Source organism: Pelodiscus sinensis, chromosome 12 (assembly GCF_049634645.1).
Source record: "Pelodiscus sinensis isolate JC-2024 chromosome 12, ASM4963464v1, whole genome shotgun sequence".
In the NCBI taxonomy this organism is placed as follows: domain Eukaryota; kingdom Metazoa; phylum Chordata; order Testudines; family Trionychidae; genus Pelodiscus; species Pelodiscus sinensis.
This window is the reverse complement of record NC_134722.1, coordinates 25,285,003-25,305,000: the sequence shown is the minus strand read 5'-3', so window position 1 is coordinate 25,305,000 and position 19,998 is coordinate 25,285,003. Positions and strand designations below refer to the sequence as shown.

The 19,998-nt window shown below is 38.4% G+C and overlaps 1 protein-coding gene across 20 annotated transcripts in view; it reads left to right on the top strand.

Annotated features, from left to right (window-relative positions):
* Positions 1-19,998, top strand: part of ZNF536 (zinc finger protein 536) — a 463,664-nt gene that overhangs the window by 53,890 nt on the left and 389,776 nt on the right. For 15 of the 20 annotated variants that reach the window (XR_012906701.1, XR_012906702.1, XM_075940170.1 and 12 more), the window contains one exon: positions 3,184-3,265. The gene's annotated coding sequence lies outside the window, so the exon portion shown is untranslated. Of the gene's footprint in view, positions 1-3,183; positions 3,266-5,696; positions 5,827-7,849; positions 8,016-19,998 lie in introns of those variants that run through there. The other 5 variants (XM_014572581.3, XM_014572579.3, XM_014572580.3 and 2 more) reach the window with 3 other exon arrangements.

Here is a 19,998-nt window from a genome sequence, read left to right as displayed (position 1 = left end):
CAACAGCTTATTATCTTCTTTTTTTCTAGTTCTCAGCATTCTTACTTTGAATGAGTTACTGGTAAACTCTAAAAAGGTGTATCTGAATTTTAAGACATTAACAAAATAAATGCCAAACAAGCTCTCACCTCTTTCTAGACACTATGCAGATGGACATATTATATGATATCTGTGCTTTAACAAGTACAGCTGTCCAGGAGTTTGGTTCGTTTGTTTTCAAATAATGGGGAGAAGGTTAAACATACCCAACTCATTTATATGAATTCTGAAAGAGGGGTGGTCATGGTGGTATGCATAAATGTGACCTGGATCCATACTGATCCTGATTTTGGATTTAGGGAGGGACAAAATATGGCTGACCAGGCTTTGAAAAGCATTATTTATGAAGGATTAAAATTCTCTTCTGCCAATACTTTAGACTATAGGTGTGGTTTTCCACCTCTTTGCACTGGATATAGATATTTTTGTGCTTGCAAATAATGGGAAATCAGATCAGAATAAGAATGCAGAATCCAGCATCTTTGCATGTGACATTATTATTTATTTGTATTGCAATAACATCTACAGCAGTGTTTCTTAAACTTTTTAAGACCAAGAAACACAAAACAATATTTTTTTAATGCAGAACACTAAGGTTTTTTTTTTGTTGGGGGGGAAAAAAAGCCCCCAGGGAACAGTTGTTGAGAGGGAAAAAAAAAGGATGTTTGTCCCTTTAAGGGTGGCCATTTTGAATTCTGTTCTCTCCACGGCACACCTCCGAATGCCTCGCCATGAAACACACTTTAAGAAATGCTGATGTATAGGGCAGGGCCCTATTGTGCTTGGCACTGCACAAGCATAAACAAGGGGACTGTTCCTGCCACATTACAATATGGCTGTGTCTAGACTGCATCCCTTTTTGGTAAAAGGGATGCAAATTTGACACATCACAATTGCAAATGAAGCGGGGATTTCAATCCCCCCTGCTTCATTTGCATAAATTCCTCAGAGGAATAAGGGATCTTTTGAAAAAGGCTTTATTTTCCAAAAGATCCTCGTCTAGACTGGCGCTTTTTTCTGGCAAAGCCCCGAGCTGGAAAAAAGTGGCACCCATGTTTATGCAAATTGAAATCCCCGCTTCATTTGCAATTGCGATGTGTCTAATTTGCATCCCTTTTATGGAAAAGGGATGGAGTCTAGACACAGCCTATATGTTTAAGAGGATAGGAAACCCTTGTGTTCTTGGCACCACTGCAAATGGTAAAATTTGTGAATACTGGGAGCTACAGCTCCCAGACCATGCGGTGAGCTCCCCATGGCTCCTAAACTCACCCCAGGGTGGAAGTCATGGGGAATTCACTGCAGGAAGCTGGCAGCTGCAAGGAGGTCCCTGTGCCCCCCACAAACTCTTCCAGGCCCGGACAGGAGACTCCTGTGAATATGTGGAAACATGAATAGTGATTCTGCGAATATTGAGGTCTCCTGTATGGACAATTGATAGATAAAACAAAGAGCTGGGGCACACACGGAAACAATAAAACAATACCAATAAACATGGTATTAGTAAACATAGGGAACACCTAGAATCAACTGTCTGGTTACTTTTGACTCGTTGTATATGCATCATGGCAGAAGTGACCCTTAAGAAATGATTTAAGGAGACCAATAAGGTGGCTTTGCAGATTTTTATAGGGAAGTTCCTCCCATGCAAGAGGGGCAGCATGGCAGAACCACAAAGGTGTCTGCTGGGTAATTTTTTAACTGGGGGTTTGAGTCTGGCATAATTTACAGAACAGTGACATGGTTTGATTACTTAATAGTTTATAAAAAGTTATAGGCAGGGCGGGGATAGACTTGGAAGGACCTTTAAAGTGAAAACAAATAGTTTATATTTGATACAATAGAGGGAGGGAGAGCTGATGATGCAGCCAAATTGATGAACCTGGGAATGACCTTCGCAGCAGCATTTTGGAATGGCTATAAATGGGGTAAGAATCTATTTGTCCATGCCAGAGAGGGGCTTTCAATTATTACAGAAGATAGTCGGGTCCTGATACTGTGCTGTTACAAGGCTAGTTTATTAAAGAAAAGACAATATGAATTTGAGAGTTGTAAAACGGTTGTATTCTGGAACTTCACTATAAATACCACAATTATTATTTACTATTTAAGGCAAGAAAGTGCATGGTCCTGCAACATTTTCTCACTGAACTATTGAAAGATTTAGCCAAATGCAATAGAATGATCAGGAAATTAATTTTGTGTCTCTGACTATAAGGACATGACTCTGCAAACACTTACCACTGGGTTTAGACAATGGGACTCCTCAAAGAAGTAAGCGCTCGATAATAAGGGTTTGCAAGATGGGGCCCTAATACTATGGTTGTACTGGGTGTTAAGAGCCTGTAGCTTGCTGCACAGCCTAATTAAATTAGTATACATATAAAAGAATATTGTTTGAGAATGACCTTTAATTTAAATTTTCAGGCATGCATGGGCATAAACATAAGTAGAATTCTCAGCTTTAAATTCTGTAGCTTATAGCTTGTGCATTGTGAATGTTATTTTGTTATAAGAGCTCCCTTTGTTTTTGTTTTTTCCTTTGTTACTAATGTAATGTCCCTAAATTTGCTACAGACAAATACCTTGGAAGTATTGTATCTTGGCTTTTACTTCTGGCTCTTATCTCTTTTAAGTGGGGTTTATTAGATGAGATCATCTACAAAGGACTTATTTCAGTTATAAAATGGAATTAAAAAGTAGAAATACAATTAGTAGTTGTTCTCTCTGACTCGGTTTGAGAGATTAGAGTATCAATGTCAAAGAGAATAACTGGGTTTCTAGAGTATGTCTGCTATGGAACTTTTGTTTTATCCTGTTTTGTCCTCTCTTGCTGCACTGTCTAGGGGATAGGATCAGAAGAATTTCATTCTGTTCCTTTGCATTGTCTTGAAGAGAGGTTTTGCTTCTCAGCACAATCCAGAGCTGAAAGCACTTTTCAATTCCCAAAAATAAATGACCACCAAATGCTTGCTTTATTGAGCCTTTAAAAAAGTTAATCCTGTTAATACTCCTATCCTAAGTATTCTGTACACATTGTTATATTAAAACTACTTGGGGGTGCCATTGTAAAATTTTAGTTTATAAGACTTGTTTAAACAAGGTTTTGACATTTTAAATTTCTCATACCTCTTATTTTTACAGTTCCTGACCTTCAATACCTATTCCAGGTCACTTGGAATTTCTCTCAGCCAAGAGACAGGTTCATTGGCTTAAGAGTTACCTGGTAAGGATTATTCACTATATTATTGCCTAACTATTTCCTGTGTTTATGAACGTGGTATAGCGGAACTAAGATGTTTTGAATATCTTAATAAACTACATTAAAATGACCTACCTGAATCAAACTTTACAATCTGATTTTTGTTGCAAACGTTTGTATCATCTTATCTCTCAAATGAAACATTTTCATTTATTCTTTCAGGCAAAAACTGTCCTTAGTAAATAGATTATTAATAGATTTTTTGAGTAAAAATCTGCCTTGTAAAATCATGAATGCTCATCTTACACAGCTGGTATGTAAATCTATCTTAGAAGTAAATCATCATTTATTACTTCATCAGAAGATTATTGATTTTAAAAATACACGAAATTCAAGATTAGAATTCATTGTGTTAATTTTATCACACATTTTATTGTTTGCACAAGTTCTATAGAACATCTCTCATGCATACTATTAAGGGTGCTTTTCTGGTCTGTATTGCTATGCGAACAACATCTTTTTAAATGAATAGGTTTTTTGCATAATAGGTCATAGACCTGATTCTCCTCTCAGCTGTTATTGGTATAGTTCAAAAATAATCCCTATTAAGTCTTTGGGTTCAGAATGGGCTAAAAATAATGTGAAATCAGAATTGGGTTTCAGGCTCTTAAATTTGTAATAAAAGTCTTGCTTTGTCACTGGTAATTTATTCTAGGAAATATCCTATAACGAATTCTACCATTATTGACTGATTTTTAAATCCAAGATTCTGATGGCTTCTGTTCCAAAGTTGAGTTCCTGTTGTGTTACTTTTACATTACAAGCATGGTGCTTGATTCTCCTCTCAACTGTACATGTATTGATCAGTAGTAACTCCACGTACTTCAATGGATTTACACTGATTTGAAACTGGTCAGAGGAAATTCAGGCCCACCAAGCTATTGTATCATTGAAGTTAATGGAACTACTAGATGTGACTGAAGTTAAGCATATATCTAAATATTTCAGGATTGGGGTCTTTATAAAGGGGGGGGAAACCTTATTAAAACTAACTCAATGTGAGGACCTGATCAACAGTTCTTTAAGTTTGGTAAAGAATGCTGCCCTATACAATCAACTTAGACAAAATTACTCTGGTTAAAATCTTAACTAATTCCATTGACTTCAGTGGAACTATTTTGGATTAACACTGTTGTAAACAAAGGTACATTCTGACTTATTGAGTCCATTGACTTCTGTTGGATTTCCATAAAATTCTTGCTTGAGTAAAACAGGGGTGTAGGACTGGCTCTTTGGTAACAAAAAAAGTTTCAGACAATTGGCTAAATATCTTGCAAAGGCTTGCCTTGTTTTCTAATGACTTCATCAGTTGGAATAAAAATGAAACCATTTCAGAATTCAGTTATTTGTTATAATTTTAACACACAGGGAACAGATGGGAAAATTAAATACTACAACGCATCTTGTAATTTTGGGGTTCATTGTAACCTCTGATCCTGCTGAGGAAGTTAAATATATTTACATAAACTCCCATTCAGTTCTAATTAGTTAAACCTACCTTTCTCTTGACCATATTCCTTAGAGGTCATCACATAAACCATTTAAATTGATCGCAATATTATGCACTAAGAAATTAATTTTGCATTGTATACCATTTTTATTATGACTTTATCTTGTTTCAAAGTGCTTACTTTCTGATTTTGTGGATATTACTGACTGTGGATTACTTTTATTTTGGTTTTTACACAACAGTTATATTAGAAATTTGCTGTTTTATTCTTACCTTCTTAGTAAAAATCCTTTTATCACACAATGGGTAATTTATATCCATTACCAGCCCTTTCAATCCTTTTCAGTGGTGCTGTCAGTGCCTTTGGCACAGTAATGATTAATGTGATCTAATAATAGTGTGCCATTATATTACCTTAGTAAAACATGTACCAACATCCTATTCAGATCTACCAAATTCATAGCTTCCTATAATATTTTTGTTGAAAGACAGGATTACTATTTTTCAGAGCTGATTTTTTCTCTTTAACATATTTAATGAAATTCACAATTCTTTGCCATGGTAATCTTTGTGCATGTGTTTGGGCTTGATGAGTGAATTTTATATCATTCTGCATTATTATGATTTGTTAGGCAAACTGTTTGACATGTAAAGAGAGATACCAGTTACATTGTGTTGCTTTGTTAAAGGGTGCATTTTAAACATTCACCACCTTCTGGCTATTTCCCTGGGTTCATAATAGGTGACATTAGAGTTTGTGAGAATAAGCACTTGGTATAAAATGTTATTGCTCTTTCTCCTTGTTCTACCTCTAAATCACCAATTTAGCTCTCCTGGCACTGCCACACACACCAGGGGAGGCAGATTCCAGTGTATCCCCTGCCATTCTATCCAACAATATCAACTTTGCTACAATGACTTTGGTGCCATCCTCTTTTTTGGCAGGTTCCTTGCCTCTTAGCAAAGAGTTACTCTACAGATTAGTGCCCGTGAGCTGGAAGTTGGAATCATGCAGTGCTGTACCTTGTTTTGGATCCAGCCATCATACATCCTTATATTTTGACTGCAAAATCAGGTATTTCTGTTTGTCAGAAGCAGGGAATGGGCAACAGGGAATGGATCACTTATTGATTACCTGTTCTGTTCATTCCCACTGGGGCACTTGGCATTGGCCATTGTCTGAAGACAGGATGTTGGGCTAGATAGACCATTGGTCTGACCTATACTGGCTGTTCTTATGTTCTGTTGCATTATGTGATCCTAGCCTCCAAATCTCAGATGGGGACTTTGCACTTTGAGGCCAAAAAGCTGACAAAGCAGAGGGCAAAGTCAAATGGCAAAAAATGTTTGTGGGTTGCTAGAGTAACACTGGGATCTACCTATAAACTCTACTGCCTCTCAGCCCCAACTGTTTGAGTTAAATAGTTTCTTCATGCAGGGTGTGTCTCAAATCAAAATTATTTTCTGGAGTTACTTTCTCTGAACACATGATCCCTGTATGCTTGGTATAAAGTTCCTAGTCATAATACTCTTTTTGATATAGGAGATAATTTTGGGACATCTATCTAAAAACCCTCATAATCAGTGTAATTTAAGAGTTTGGATAACACGCCATCTCCACAAAGAATCTTAAGTCTTCATCGCCCAAAGATATCATTATTGCAGACAGGGTGACATACACTTACCCAATTTCACAGTTAAATCTCAGTGGAACAGCATGTCCATATTTTAGCTCTGCTGTGTGGGGTTAAATGCATACACTTTCACATGGTTTCACCACATCAATATAAATAATGAATGAGATAAATATTTTAATCTTCTCAATAGCAACAATATCGAAAACCACCCAATATAGTTGTGTGGTTCTGTATGGATTCCTTATTTGATTTAGGCTTAAAAGTACAGCTATATCAGATTTGAAATGTGCAATCAGGTTAAACAAGGAAAAATATTTTCAATACACATGTATAAAACTGTGAATTTTTAAACACATTTTAGTAAAAAATTAGATGGTGATTGTCCTATGTCACATAACAATATTACTTGCAGTATTTGTAACATTGTTCTCTGCCACATGGGATACAATTTTGTATCTTGGTCATGTAAATAGAAGATATTCTCATCTGCTCTATAAAACTGATTCTTAATGATATATATAGCAAGTGAGAAAAAAGAAAAACACAATTTTTTTGTTGAACTGTGTATTGCAAGTGCCTGAAACAAGATGAAAAAACTACTTCCCTCTTATAAATAATGAAGTATATATTTAATGTACAATGTAACCTGCCTTATGAGGTGAGCCAAAAATCAGTTGACTAGGGGAATATTGACTTAAAGTTCAAAGAAAATTGTACTGGCCACTGAATGGTGCTACCTTTATAGTTGTCATTTTGTTACTGAGTTAGAATAGCCAGGTTACTTATGCAAATTACATTGTGTAGTATTGCTCAATTACTCATGAATCCTGTATTTGTAGCAGTCTAGCATCAAGTTTTATGGTATGTTATGTTTTTTTTCTCCAACAAAGAACTGACTTTTAAATAGATTATTTATCCCACAATCCTCCTTGAACTTTCCAATATAATCTTGATAGATTTTGTACTAGATAGTCTATGGCCTAAAGCATTTTCAAATCTTCATCAGTCATTTCTCTGAAAATATTCTTGTTCTTTCCATTAACCATCCCAACATTTATTCCAGAAGGAGGCTCTGGAAAAATCCATGGTGCAGTGTGTAGGACAAATGCGCCAGTCTTTAAAGGCAGTTGTGTGCCACTCTTCCTCTGAAAAGAAGTTCCAGCAATGCCAGCTAGTGAAGGATTATTTTTCATGGGGGATCCTGGGATCATGTAAAGCTACATTAGTGGCTCTTGTGTCACACACCCAATGGCAGAAGGGATTATGTCTGGTAGACAGAGCGGTTGGTAGCTAGGACTTTCCTGCATACTAGCAATCCTATTAGCAGTTAGTGAAGCAGCCCTTAGATTCTTCTAATCTGCTCCAGGAGACCAGCCTATCACTGCACTGGCTAAGGATCAAGGGCTGCAAAAGTAACCTAAAGGTACTTTTGCCCATTCTCTCTTCTTGTACTGAATGCAGGTTGGCTGGACTACCAATCTAGCCCTGTCACTTGACTTAGAATTATTATTTACATGGAAATGGAACAAAAGCGGATCCTTGAACTGAGCCCCTTTGTATTTCACTGCAGAGGAAGGTTTTGGATTTAAATCCTGGATACAAGATGGAACTGCCATTTTAGTGCCAGGTAAGATCCACGTTGAGATTTTTTTTTCAGTTTCACATTCTTGATGTAACTGAAATTGTTGTGAAATTTCCACATAATGAATCTGGTGCCAAATTAATAGCCCTAACTTATCTCAGATCCAATTCCAAACCCTAAAGTATAAACCAAATCAAACTTTCAGTCCAAAGACTGATTCCTCAACAGGCAAATATTGGTAGGATAAACAAAAGAGCTCACCCCAATCCATGAAATGTGCTATGGCCTAATCCTTGAATGGAAAAAAATGACTTTTTGTTTTTCTAAGACACTATTTATCTAATTTTATCATTTTTCGCATCACAAGAGTCCAGCAGGTCAATTCCTGAAATAGGTGACTTGCAGCTTGAGCTCTTGGGTTTTACTCTCACTATTGCCACTAAATAAGTTGTGATTTTGAGCATGAAATGGGCATAATGCCACTTATCCACCTCACATGGGTGCTGTAATTGGTGTTTGGGACGTGCTTTGAGATTTGTAGATGGAAATGTGAAAGTGATTTGCTTTAGGAGTGTAAAATTAATCCTTTTTATTTTTTCTTGACCTTTTCAGTCCTCAGTTAAGTCTTGATTTGACTTTTAAGCCATCATTCCACCTGGTTACTGGGTTAGTCACTTTGGTTTATCCATTTCTATTAATCTGAATAGAAATATTACAGGTATTGCTTTTCCAATCAACTGAACCTCTATGTAGATCATGAATTACCATTTTTACCACTTGAACCCCTTTCTCTAAAAATATGTACAATTTTAGAAAGGAATGGAATTGGGCAGAAAGTGTCACTTTATTGTGGCATACACATATTCTCCTTGCTAGACTGAAATATTTTCATGAATTTACCATCCATTGAAATTTAATAGTTTTTTTTCTTTTATCAAATATGACAGTAGCTTGCTGGTAAAATAGGCATGATTGTGCTACTGTAACAATGGCTATTCATCATCATTTATAATTACCAGTTACCTTGTCCAATCATGGTAAGATCATTTACCAATGACCAACCCACAAGTTTTCTGTATATAGGAAATTGCTGGATCTTTCACATACCTATGTATTATCTGACAATTCAAATATTCTGTGCGAATGTACATACAAGTGTAGTATACTTGTTCCCAATGTCAGTATATAAGAAGGTAAAAAAGGGAAGATAGGGGAAGGTATGTAGCCTGTGAAGAAGCAGAGTGAGGAAAGTGGTCTTTTTCTTCTTCAAAGAGATTTCATAGAGAGAAGCAGAGGCACATACAGCACTGCAGACTACATCTTCACTCTGTCCTTGTTCCCCTTCTTATCTTGGAAACGTTCAGCCATATCCATCTTCAATCACATCAAATCCTCCTCTTCACTTTTAGCTATCTAGTGCACCCTCACATCTTCCTGCACCTTAGCTACTTCACACATTAAGTTGGGGTTAGATGCCTAGCACTCACTTGCTTTTCATAGATCATGGAAACAGCAAACATGCTCTTATCTGCATTCAGCTAGGCTCAAAGTAAGGTACCTCAGAAATAACATGCATTCAGATTCCCCTCCCTGCTCCCCGCTTTTAAGCTTTCTTAGCCACTTACTGTACACTGCTGGTGATCTCATATATTCCCCCACTCAAATGAATTTTAACCACTCATTTATATAAGCAGATAATCTGAACAAGCTTATTACTGTAGGATAGATCAAACAAAAGGGAAATGTTGCACACCTGCATGTGTACAGCCTTACCTAAGAATAGCAGAGTGAAGCTAAGCTAGTCAACAATTCCTTCTTGACATTTGTTAAAAAATACTATACTCTAGAGGTTTTTAAATTACCTCCTTGAAGATAGCATGTGATGCCTACCGCTGTGGTAATTTATGCCCTCCTCCTCCTCCCCTTCATCTCCCACTCTGTTGCTAAAGAGATCCATTTTGGCCTTGGCCTTGTATTCTAAGTAGTGGTCTGATCTAACTCTTGTTGAAGTCAATGAGTCTTTCTGTTGACTCCTGTGGGGGATGGAGCCTAATCTACATCTAAGTCCCCCTAGTAGCTACTGCAACTAATTCTGTTCCTTTAAAAATATTCTAAAATAAAAAAACATTCCTCCAGTTTTTAACCCTGATTGCTAATACTGTACTGTTTCTTCAACACACTTTCTATTTCTTCACATATATAAGTTTGTTGTTGTTGTTAAAAATAATAATAAAGAATGTGGAAAAAGGCAGAACAGGGAGAATGCTGTAGGTTTACTATTTTTCAGATATGAAATTCTGCTAAGAAATTGTTGCACAATCCTGACTTAAAAATAGTGCTGGTAAGAAGAACAAGTTCAAAACTGTGAACATGACACCTGCCCACATATAAACTACTTGCTGGGGATTTGCTCTGGGGATAGCCAACAATCCTCAAGTGTAGAGCTGAATCAATACCCATCTTCCTTTTCTTTCCTCTCTTTCCCAAACTCTTCTATGGTATTATTTTTTTAAAAAAACCTTGAATATGCCTGCAAAAAAATAGAGCAAATCTCATCTCTCTCTGACCAATGATCTCAAACCCAGGTTTGATTTGACCGTATCCTCTGTGCAAAACACTGCAGGATTCCAGACACCCCCTGTGGACAACTGCAAAGTGTATAACCAATCAAGTATGCCAAAGCTATGGAAAGGCAGAAAATGGCAAGACTTGAATCTATCCCAAGAAAAGTAAACACATATTACAGTCTAGCTTTATATTTCAGAGTGCAAGATTTTACTTTTTCAATAACTACTGTATTTTGATAATAGGCATCAAGTGGTTGCTATGTGATACACAACAGTGTTTTTCATGAACTTTTGGCTGCAGAATAAGCACAGCAAATATGGTCTCTTACCCTTTTAGTTTTCTGGGTCAATTCATTTTGCACAAAGGAAAGAATGATAATTTGAGTTGTAGGCAGAGAATGTTTTCTACACATTGGGAAAAATGAAAGCTGTTTTTATCTGATATTTTTTAAAAATGGCAAATCCTTATATAGTTACAGACAAATTATCTTATTACTAAAAGCAACCCAAAAAGTTGTTGCAGAGCCTGGCCCTGTAAAATGTTTTCTAATGGTAGTTGTGCACACTGGGGGGAAACGGAACTTCTTAAATATAATAAATAAATATTTTTGTGAGTTAGTTGCAGCCAAGGAAGAATGGGACAGTGTCAGTTAGGCTATTAAGGGCATGTTAAAGGGCCAGATATTTTTCCTCTGATCTGCCACCTTTTCACTCAAACCATTCAACTCCTTTCCCTGCCTCGGGGCTGAAGATATTATTTCCATTATTTCGGTGTCTTCTCTTTGGAACGTAGCAGCTTATATGAATTCCCACAGCAAGTCTATGAGTTCCTCTTCACAATAGAGATGAATGCAGTGAGTCTTTGGAAAATGGGCAGATTGGCAAGAGGACACCATCAGGGTAACATTTACAATTGTATTGTGTTGACTCTGAGCTTCCAGGTATGTACACTGAGGTTTCTGTCCTCTCCTGTGGCTTTGAATGACAGTGGCCATCAGGAGTTCAGTAGGGATAGAGACTCTCTGTGATAGGTGCCTTAAAAATGGACAAATGTAGATAAGTCCTGTTTTCTTTTTCTGATTTTTCTCTACTTACGAGATTTTTCCCAAACCCTCATATGTCACCAATAAAGGAACAGCTCAATAGCTGGGTTCATTTAAAGTACTCTTTCCTCCAATCACAACTGAATCTCACTGACTTTGCTGTAATAGCCAGTTGATATAAATTGGCGTATTGCATGAAACTCAGTGGAACGACAGTTTTACAACAGATGAGGATTTGGCATCAAAATTCCTTATTTTTTACTTAAAAGATATTTTTTCTCAAACTTTTACTACTTATGCTATAATCCCTATCAGCAGGAATAGTTTGAATGTGTCCAGCTTGTGCAATACATTTCCTCTCAAAGTAAATAAGTAAACTAAACTAATGATGATCTCAGGTTGTGATGTAACAATCTAGGCTGAAGTTTTTCTATTTCTCCCTCTCTTCTTTCAATCAGAGCAGCTTCTCTTCTTCAAAGGTACCTAAAAGCTCCTTTTAGATAGAGTCATAGGATCTAAGAATAAAGACTAGGTGTAATTTTTTCTAGTTCAATGGCCCCTTCTTTGTTTGAAAAAAGCGATTAAAGGTTTTCATATAGGGAAGACCCGAGAAGCTCTTTTTTACATTCTCTTGATTGTATGAATTAATGACTGTGGGTCTGACTCTTGATCCTTTGCTCTCCCTGTTTGGAGAATGATGTTGATATAGTTTTGAAGAACCCTTCTCTTGTCCCTTTCTTTTATTTTTGCTTCATCTAACTGCCAAGAGGATGTTACTCAGAAGCTATTTTTCTTGTTGATTACCAAGGCAAAGCTCTGTGACTTAGTTGCCTCCATGTCCAGCACATCCTTAGAAGGGCATTTTGGGGCATAATATAGTGCAGGTGGAAGAACCAACATTGTCTTCCATATGGCTAAGTTTTGCTGGTTCTCTCTAATGTAATGAGGTGTTTTGGCCCTTTAAGAATAAAAGATTTCAGAGGACCCCATTCTAAGTGTTGGAATGTAGAACAGAAAATGACCTAGTAGCAGAAGGGAAGAAGAGTCCTGGATAATTAGGATTTTGATGGGAAGAACTCTTTCCCTCCCCCTCAAGACATTGTTCCTTCTAAGGGCCTGTGATGAGGAGCCTTGGAGTGTACGAAGGGACAGATACACTCCCTTCTCTTTCCGCTAATTGGGATGAGTTCTCTGGAGGAGGGCAGTATAGAGAGTACATGCTCCATCAGAACAGGAGAGACTCTGAAGGAGAAGAAATCCAGAGATGGAGGGCTAAGTCCCAGCCATAAAGGACTGGGACTGGTGGCTTTGGGTGGAGCAGACTGATAGAGGAAGAGCTCTGGGTGTGACAGAAGAGCCAGAGCTAAATATGAACTTGAGGAATTATGATTATGAACTTTATGTTCAGCTCATTGAGGAGTGTTTGGCCTATTTTATGTTTAAGGACTCTGAGAATTGAGTGAAATGTATTTGATATTAAATGAAAATGGGTACAGATGTTGAGAGAGAAAACAGACTGTGTGGTGCTTTAGGGGCCAGCAAGAGGAATCTAACGAGGGAGGATTCCTACTAAAGGATCTTTGGCCAGGAGGAGTAGTGACTGCTCTGCTACACATTGGAAAAGAAGTAAATTAGGGTATAGGTGAATTAAAATGATGGCTCTTGATAGACTGCAGCTTGCCTGACTTACTCATCATTCTGCACTGGTGTAACTGAGTCACAGTGAAATAATCATCAGGTAATATAATCCTTTTTTGTTAATTGATTTTTAAGTGTGCATTTACTCTGTTCTACAATGTTAATTTTTAAAAAAGACTTTAAGATCATGAAAAAAACTCTTGTGTTAAGAAAAATATCCCCAAAATATTTTATCCAAACATTGACTAAATTATATGCATATAGGGTAATGATGTTTATTTTCACATTGTGTCCTTTTATCTGTAACTTGCTGTTCTTCATACAATGGTGTTACGGGCATGCTGTTGTGGTGTCTTTAGATGTTGTATATAGCATTACTGTTTTGGCATTGATTTATAGGATTGTATTAGAGTAGCACCCAAAGGGATCAGAAGTGCAATGCAGTGGTATTTAGCAGCGTACACATAGAGTGACATAGACATTGCCCAGAGGAGCTTACCATTCTAAGGTCCTGGTACTTCAGTCAGGCAGTCCCTGGAATTCTGTGGTGGATGGATGCATAGGTCTGACAGCTGGGTATAGTGGGATGCATTGGGGCTTCATTTAAGACAAGATGCAGCATGTAAGTGTGACTTAGCAACAGGTGTGAGGGAGGGTGGGCAAGGCTGACTGCAATGAATTCTTGTAGTTAGGCTAACTATTGGCAAGAACAAAGCTGACTGAAGTTACTGGAAGTCATTGGCTTTAGTGGGCTGTGGATCACATCAAACATAGAATTGCCATTTTGGATCATACCAGTGGGCCATGTAATACAGTATCCAGTCTTTGAAAGTGGCCAGGAGTTGTTGATTCAGAGGAAGATACAAGAAACCCTGCAGTAAGCAGTTGTGGAGTAATCTGTGCCCAAGGAAAATTTCCTTCCAACCCCCATTAGTTACGCACCCAGTTTGCAAATCTAGTAAAAGAATCGGAGGAAGGGGATTTCCATTTTCTTTTGCTATTAAATATATAAAGATCAGTGTTATTTGATGACTAGAAGATTCAAAGATTTGATGCATGGATGAACATTTATAATCAGTGGAATAGTATTTTGGTTTAATGACTTTTCATCAGAAACTTCAGAAACTTGTTTCACCTATGGGCCACTTTCTTTCTTTTAAGGTTAGAGGTCTCCGTTATAAAACTTCTCAAGATTCTACAATGGTAATATTTACTATTCTTCTTTTAATACAGGCACATCTTGTAGGGCAAGAAAGAAGCTTCCATCCTTATGCACAGTACATACACGATTCATCAACCATATTGTATGTTTACAGTAAAACATACGATGGATTGGAGTGACTGTGCAGGATTAGAAACTCTGATATTCTATTTCATATTTCAGAAGAGGATTACTATATAAATAATGTGCAGATAATGTACTGTTAGTGAAGCATTTTAAGGACAGCAAAAACAACCAACCTTAGATGTATAAGGAGAAGGATCTGGTAACGAGCAATACAGTTCAATTGACCTGTAAATCAAAGTAAATCAAAGAAAGTGCCAGTTTTATATTTATTGAACAATCATTTTTTTCAGTCATCTGGAATGATCATTTGATTAAAAAATTATCCACTGTAAATGCTGAATACCTGGAAGTTCACAAATTTTATCACATTTGATTGGCAGCATTAAATGCCAACAGCTCATTTAAATAAGGAACATCTGTACATTATTATTTTGGGATTTTTCATCTGTTGATTTAGAAATCTGAGGCTTTTATGAGACTTTGCATGCAGATTTGTGCATTACCTACATACATGATTTGTCAATAACAAAGAAATAGTCATAAAAATACTGTCTGGTGGTTTTGTGATTAAGGCAACAAATACATTGTATATGCAGAGGGATGTAATGTGCATTGCATTGATTTTAGGTGTGGCAGTAGCAGCTTGATTTCATTAACAGTGAGAGTAACATGACAGTTCAAAAGCATAGTGAGATTATGATTTTGATACACAGCAATGCAAATTCTTAAAATAACAATTTTATTTTTTTAATTCCATACTGTATCTTAGGATACTCGAATTTTGAACAAATTTTTCTGAACAGATATGGTAAAAATAGAAGTTATATCACTATTGAGAATAAATTATTTTTTATGTATTACGAAGTAAATTACAAAGATGTATGACTTGGTTGGGACTTAGGATAAACATTATATTCCTTAATTAATCCATTATGCTATGGTACATATGTGCCATTTTCAATTCTTAAAAATGAAAAATGTTTAAAAAAAGAAAATTGCTGCTTTTATGCAAAAACCCCTTTTTTTCCAAAATCATAAAAATGTATAATCTAATTAATCAAACAGTATTAATGAATGAAGCATATAAATTCAATGCTGAGTTTTTATATAGAGGGCCATCATCTTCTGGCAGTCAGAGATGAACATATTCTTTAACCCAAATATGACAGTACTCTTGTATGCAATTCATGTAGGTATGGGGATTAGCAAAAGGCCCTTCATGCCACTTAAGTCCTAACAAAAGGCTGCATGGAAATCGGCAGTTGAGCAGCCATGTAGGAGCGCCCGAGAAGTCCCTACATGCCTCATAAAACGTTGCCATTATGACACTACAAACTGCAATACTGGGGGCAGGTTAGGCATGCTCTAGAACTTATGTCTTCTGTGGCACTTTCTGTGGACTGATAGATGCCTGTGCAGTTTGTTCTGCTTTGTCTGGATATGAGTAGTTACCACAATAAAAAAATTTCAAGCTTTAAGTGTACAGGAATGGGTGTCACCCTTTTAATAATATTTTTCCTTTACAGTGGAGGATCTGAAAGGTCTTTCATTTACTAACGAATTGAGTCACACAACACTCCTCTTAGCTAGGTATTATTACTCCCATTTTTCAGAGAAGGGTAACAGAGATGTAGATAAGCTTCTATGGGAACTCTGGGCAAAGCGGGGAACCAGAGCTCAGATCTCTCTCCTGCTCCTATGATTTATCCACAACACAACTGTTCCCCCAAAATAGTTATTTGATATTGTAAATGAGGGACATGTTATGATTTTAGAATTTAGGGTATCTTTCATTAAAGTTTGCAAATTTGATAGCTACTAGCAGGATCTAGTGTTTACTATAATACATTAAACTAAAAATAGACCTAAGACAATACAAAGCCAAATGTCATTAGGAAAAAGAGAATCAAATTAGAAACCTTTATTTTGTATTAAAGGCATTACATTAAATATAAATCTGCAATATACTTTTTGCGGAAAAGAAATATACTTTTCTGCTGCCTCAGCATCAGGAGACTAGCATTCCTTTTCTCCATTAGTCTGTGTCACCAAGTTATTTCTTCTTTTGTTTAGTCATATAACAAAATGTATTGAGGCATATTATCCTCAACTTGTGTAGCAGTCTACAAATACTGATTGCCGTTTGAGCTTGTTATGGAAAAGTATTGCCCTGTGGATTGAGAAAATGACCAACAGTGGACTATAATCTTTGAAGCTGAGAGTAAAATTGCCAACTAGAGGTCATTTTTTAAACCAAGGGGCAATAGTTTGCTACTATAAACTGAATATTGCAGTCAGTATATGTTTTATTAAACCATTTAAGAAACTTGGGAGCCATTTCATTTAAACTTGCTGCTTGATGTGGCACAGAAAACAGGCCCAGGGCAGCTTGCAAAAGAGGCTTGGTGTAGTCTGTATAATAAATACACTGAATCCTCAGTAACATATAAAATAATTATGAAAGCTATGGGCATTAATGGCTAAAAGCTATATCCTACTCTCATTCTATATCTACAGTATCCATTCATGTCAACAGGAATTATCTATAGAAATCAGTCGGGCACTGTTTCATAATGCCGTGATAACCCAAGGCCAAACTATCAATGAAAAGTAATCATTATTGCTACTATAGGCTAAATACTTAGAGTGAAAATGCCTTCCTCACCCCATCTTCTTTGTTGTTCTCTATCTCTGTTTAAATATACAAAATGTTGCACTTTGTATGGGCCCTCATATAGGGAGTGTTGGCCATTTTGTTAGTTGACAAGAGGTTCTCCATACTGAAAATCCCATTTAGTTGATAATTCCATAGAGAGCAAGACTGAAACTTTCACCCTCCCTCTCTCAGTCTATCTTGCACAGCTATAGTGAAGCCAGACGCATTGTCACATGAGCTCACTGATGCAGCGCATAGCTGATTATATATTTTAAAAGGTTTGGTATTGCTGCCCATAAATGAAGTATCTAAGGGTATGTCTACACTACAGAGTTAGCTCGAACTAACGGAGGTTAGTTCGAGCTAACTTTGATAGGCGCTACACTAGGATTAAGCCTAGTTTGAACTAGCTAGTTCAAATTAAGGGCTGTGTAGACCCTTAATTCAAACTAGTGGGAGGCTAGCCCTCCCCAGGTTTCCCTGGTGGCCGCTCTGGCCAACACCAGGGAAACTCTATGCCCCCCTCCCGGCCCTGGACCCCTTAAGGGGCACGGGCTGGCTACGGTGCCCGTGCCAGGTGCAAGCCTGCCAGCACCCAGCCAGCAGACCCTGCACCTGGCACGGATCGAGCCAGACACCCGATGCCCCCCAACCCTCCACCTCTTCACCGGACCAGGCTGGCGGCTCCCGGGAGCTTGCCCGGGACCGCAAGAGGCGGGCACCCACTTGGGCTAGTGCGGACATCGTGGACCTCGTCCACGATCTCCGCACTAGGCACAGGAAAATGGCCGGCTTGGGCAGGAGAGCTGCCAGCCTGGCCACCCAGGAGCAAGTGTGCATGAAAATCAAGGGGGTCCACTGAGACCCCCGACCCTGAGCCCTGAGCTTACAGTGGCCATCCTGGGTCAGACCAAAGGTCCATCTAGTCCAGTAGCCTGTCTGTCGACAGCGGCCAACCCTAGGGACCCTGGAGGGGATGGACCGAAGACAGTGACCAAGCCATTTGTCTCGTGCCATCCCTCTCCAGCCTTCCACAAACCTTGGGCAGGGACACCACTCCTACCCCCTGGCTAATACCACTCCATGGACCCAACCTCCATGACTTGATCTCATGTCCTTTTAAACTCTGTTCTAGTTCTAGCCTTCACAGCCTCCTGCAGCAAGAAATTCCACAGGTTGACTCTTTGCTTTTTGAAGAACAACTTTCTGTTACTAGTTTGAAGCCTGCAACCCATTCCTTTCCTTTGGTGTCCTCTAGTCCTTCTTTATGGGAACTAATGAAGAACTTTTCTGTATGCACCCTCTCCACCCAACTTCTGCTTTTAGAGACCTCTATCCTGTCCCCCCTCCGTCTCCTCTTTTCTAAGCTGAGAAGTCCCAGTCTCTTTAGCCTCTCTTCATCTGGGACCTGTTCCCAACTCCTGATCATTTTAGTTGCCCTCCCCTCTCCCAGCCACTCTCTTCCCCTCTCCTACCTCCTTTTTCCAGTCTCCCCCAGTTTTGTTCAATAAAGACAGATTCCATTTTTGACCACAATTGTCCTTTATTTTGTACATCAAGAAAAGGGGCTAGGGAAGGGTAAGTGGAAGGAGGTGAGGGAGGAATGGGGTACGAGCCCCCGATGGGGAGGACTGGGCTGGCTCTGCGGGCTTCTGGGGGTGGAAGCTCTCCTGCAGCCCCCCCAATAGCTCCCTCTCCCCAGATGGCAGCCTGCGGCAAGTGCAGCCGGGCTGATGGCCGAGTGGTGTGATGTGCCCAGTGTGGGCACTCAGGGCACTCCAAGCCTGGACTGGTTTTCAAGCGGGGCACCCCTGAGAACTGTCTGTCCGGGGTTGGGGTCGGGTCCCTTTAAGCGCAGCCCTCGGCTAGCCTGAGACAGCATCTCCACGCTCTAAGTCCTCCTCTGATGCCCTGCCGGCACTGCTTCCGGCCAGCCTTAAGCCCTGTTCAGGGTCCACTTAATGTGGACATGCTAGTTCGAATTAGCAAAACGCTAATTCGAACTAGTTTTTAGTTCTAGACGCATTAGTTCAAATTAGCTTAGTTCGAATTAACTAATTCGAACTAAGTTAGTTCGAACTAACTCTGTAGTGTAGACATACCCTAAGTGCCTTCCACCTTCAAAAGATTAACAGTGGCAGAATCCCTTATAGACTTTCTGAAGTTTCTGCTTCTTCTCATTGTGGGTTCTAAAAAGTGCCATGAGGTACACTAGCCTTCCCAAAAGGGGTGGAGGAGAGAGGAATGAGGATGATGGCATCATGGCTCTATTCTTCCTTGAACACCAGTCAGCAGATCGGAGATCAATGTAATTTTGTAGTGTTGCCCAGTGTGGAATAGCTGTTAGCTCCCCTAAACTCCCTGATGAAATTATAGCTAGATTAGATAGAATTCCTCTTGGGGTTCTTCCATAGCCACATCATCTGCCTTTGGCTTCCTCCAATGATCCAACCCATAGAATTTCTGTTTTATTAAGCCATCAGGCGCATCTCACAGACTGGGTCAGTTTCATTGGCTAAAGCAGGTCATTTGTCTGAAGCAGGTCAAACGTCCAAACAGATACTTTTACATTTTTAGCCTAATTTTTAAATGCATTAGTCAAAATATGTGTGCAATTACATGCCTAGCTTTTTATATAAATCATCACAATTGTGCATGAAAATTGTGGATGCAAAAGACATTACTTAGCTATTTGTATCATCTATTACTTGATTTACACATGAAGTTGCAGCTAAAATGTGCAAGGTATATGCAAAATTCATCTTTGCATTTTTGTGCTTTTAAAAACCAAACCCTATGGCTGCGTCTAAACTGTCATGATTTTGTGGAAATACTT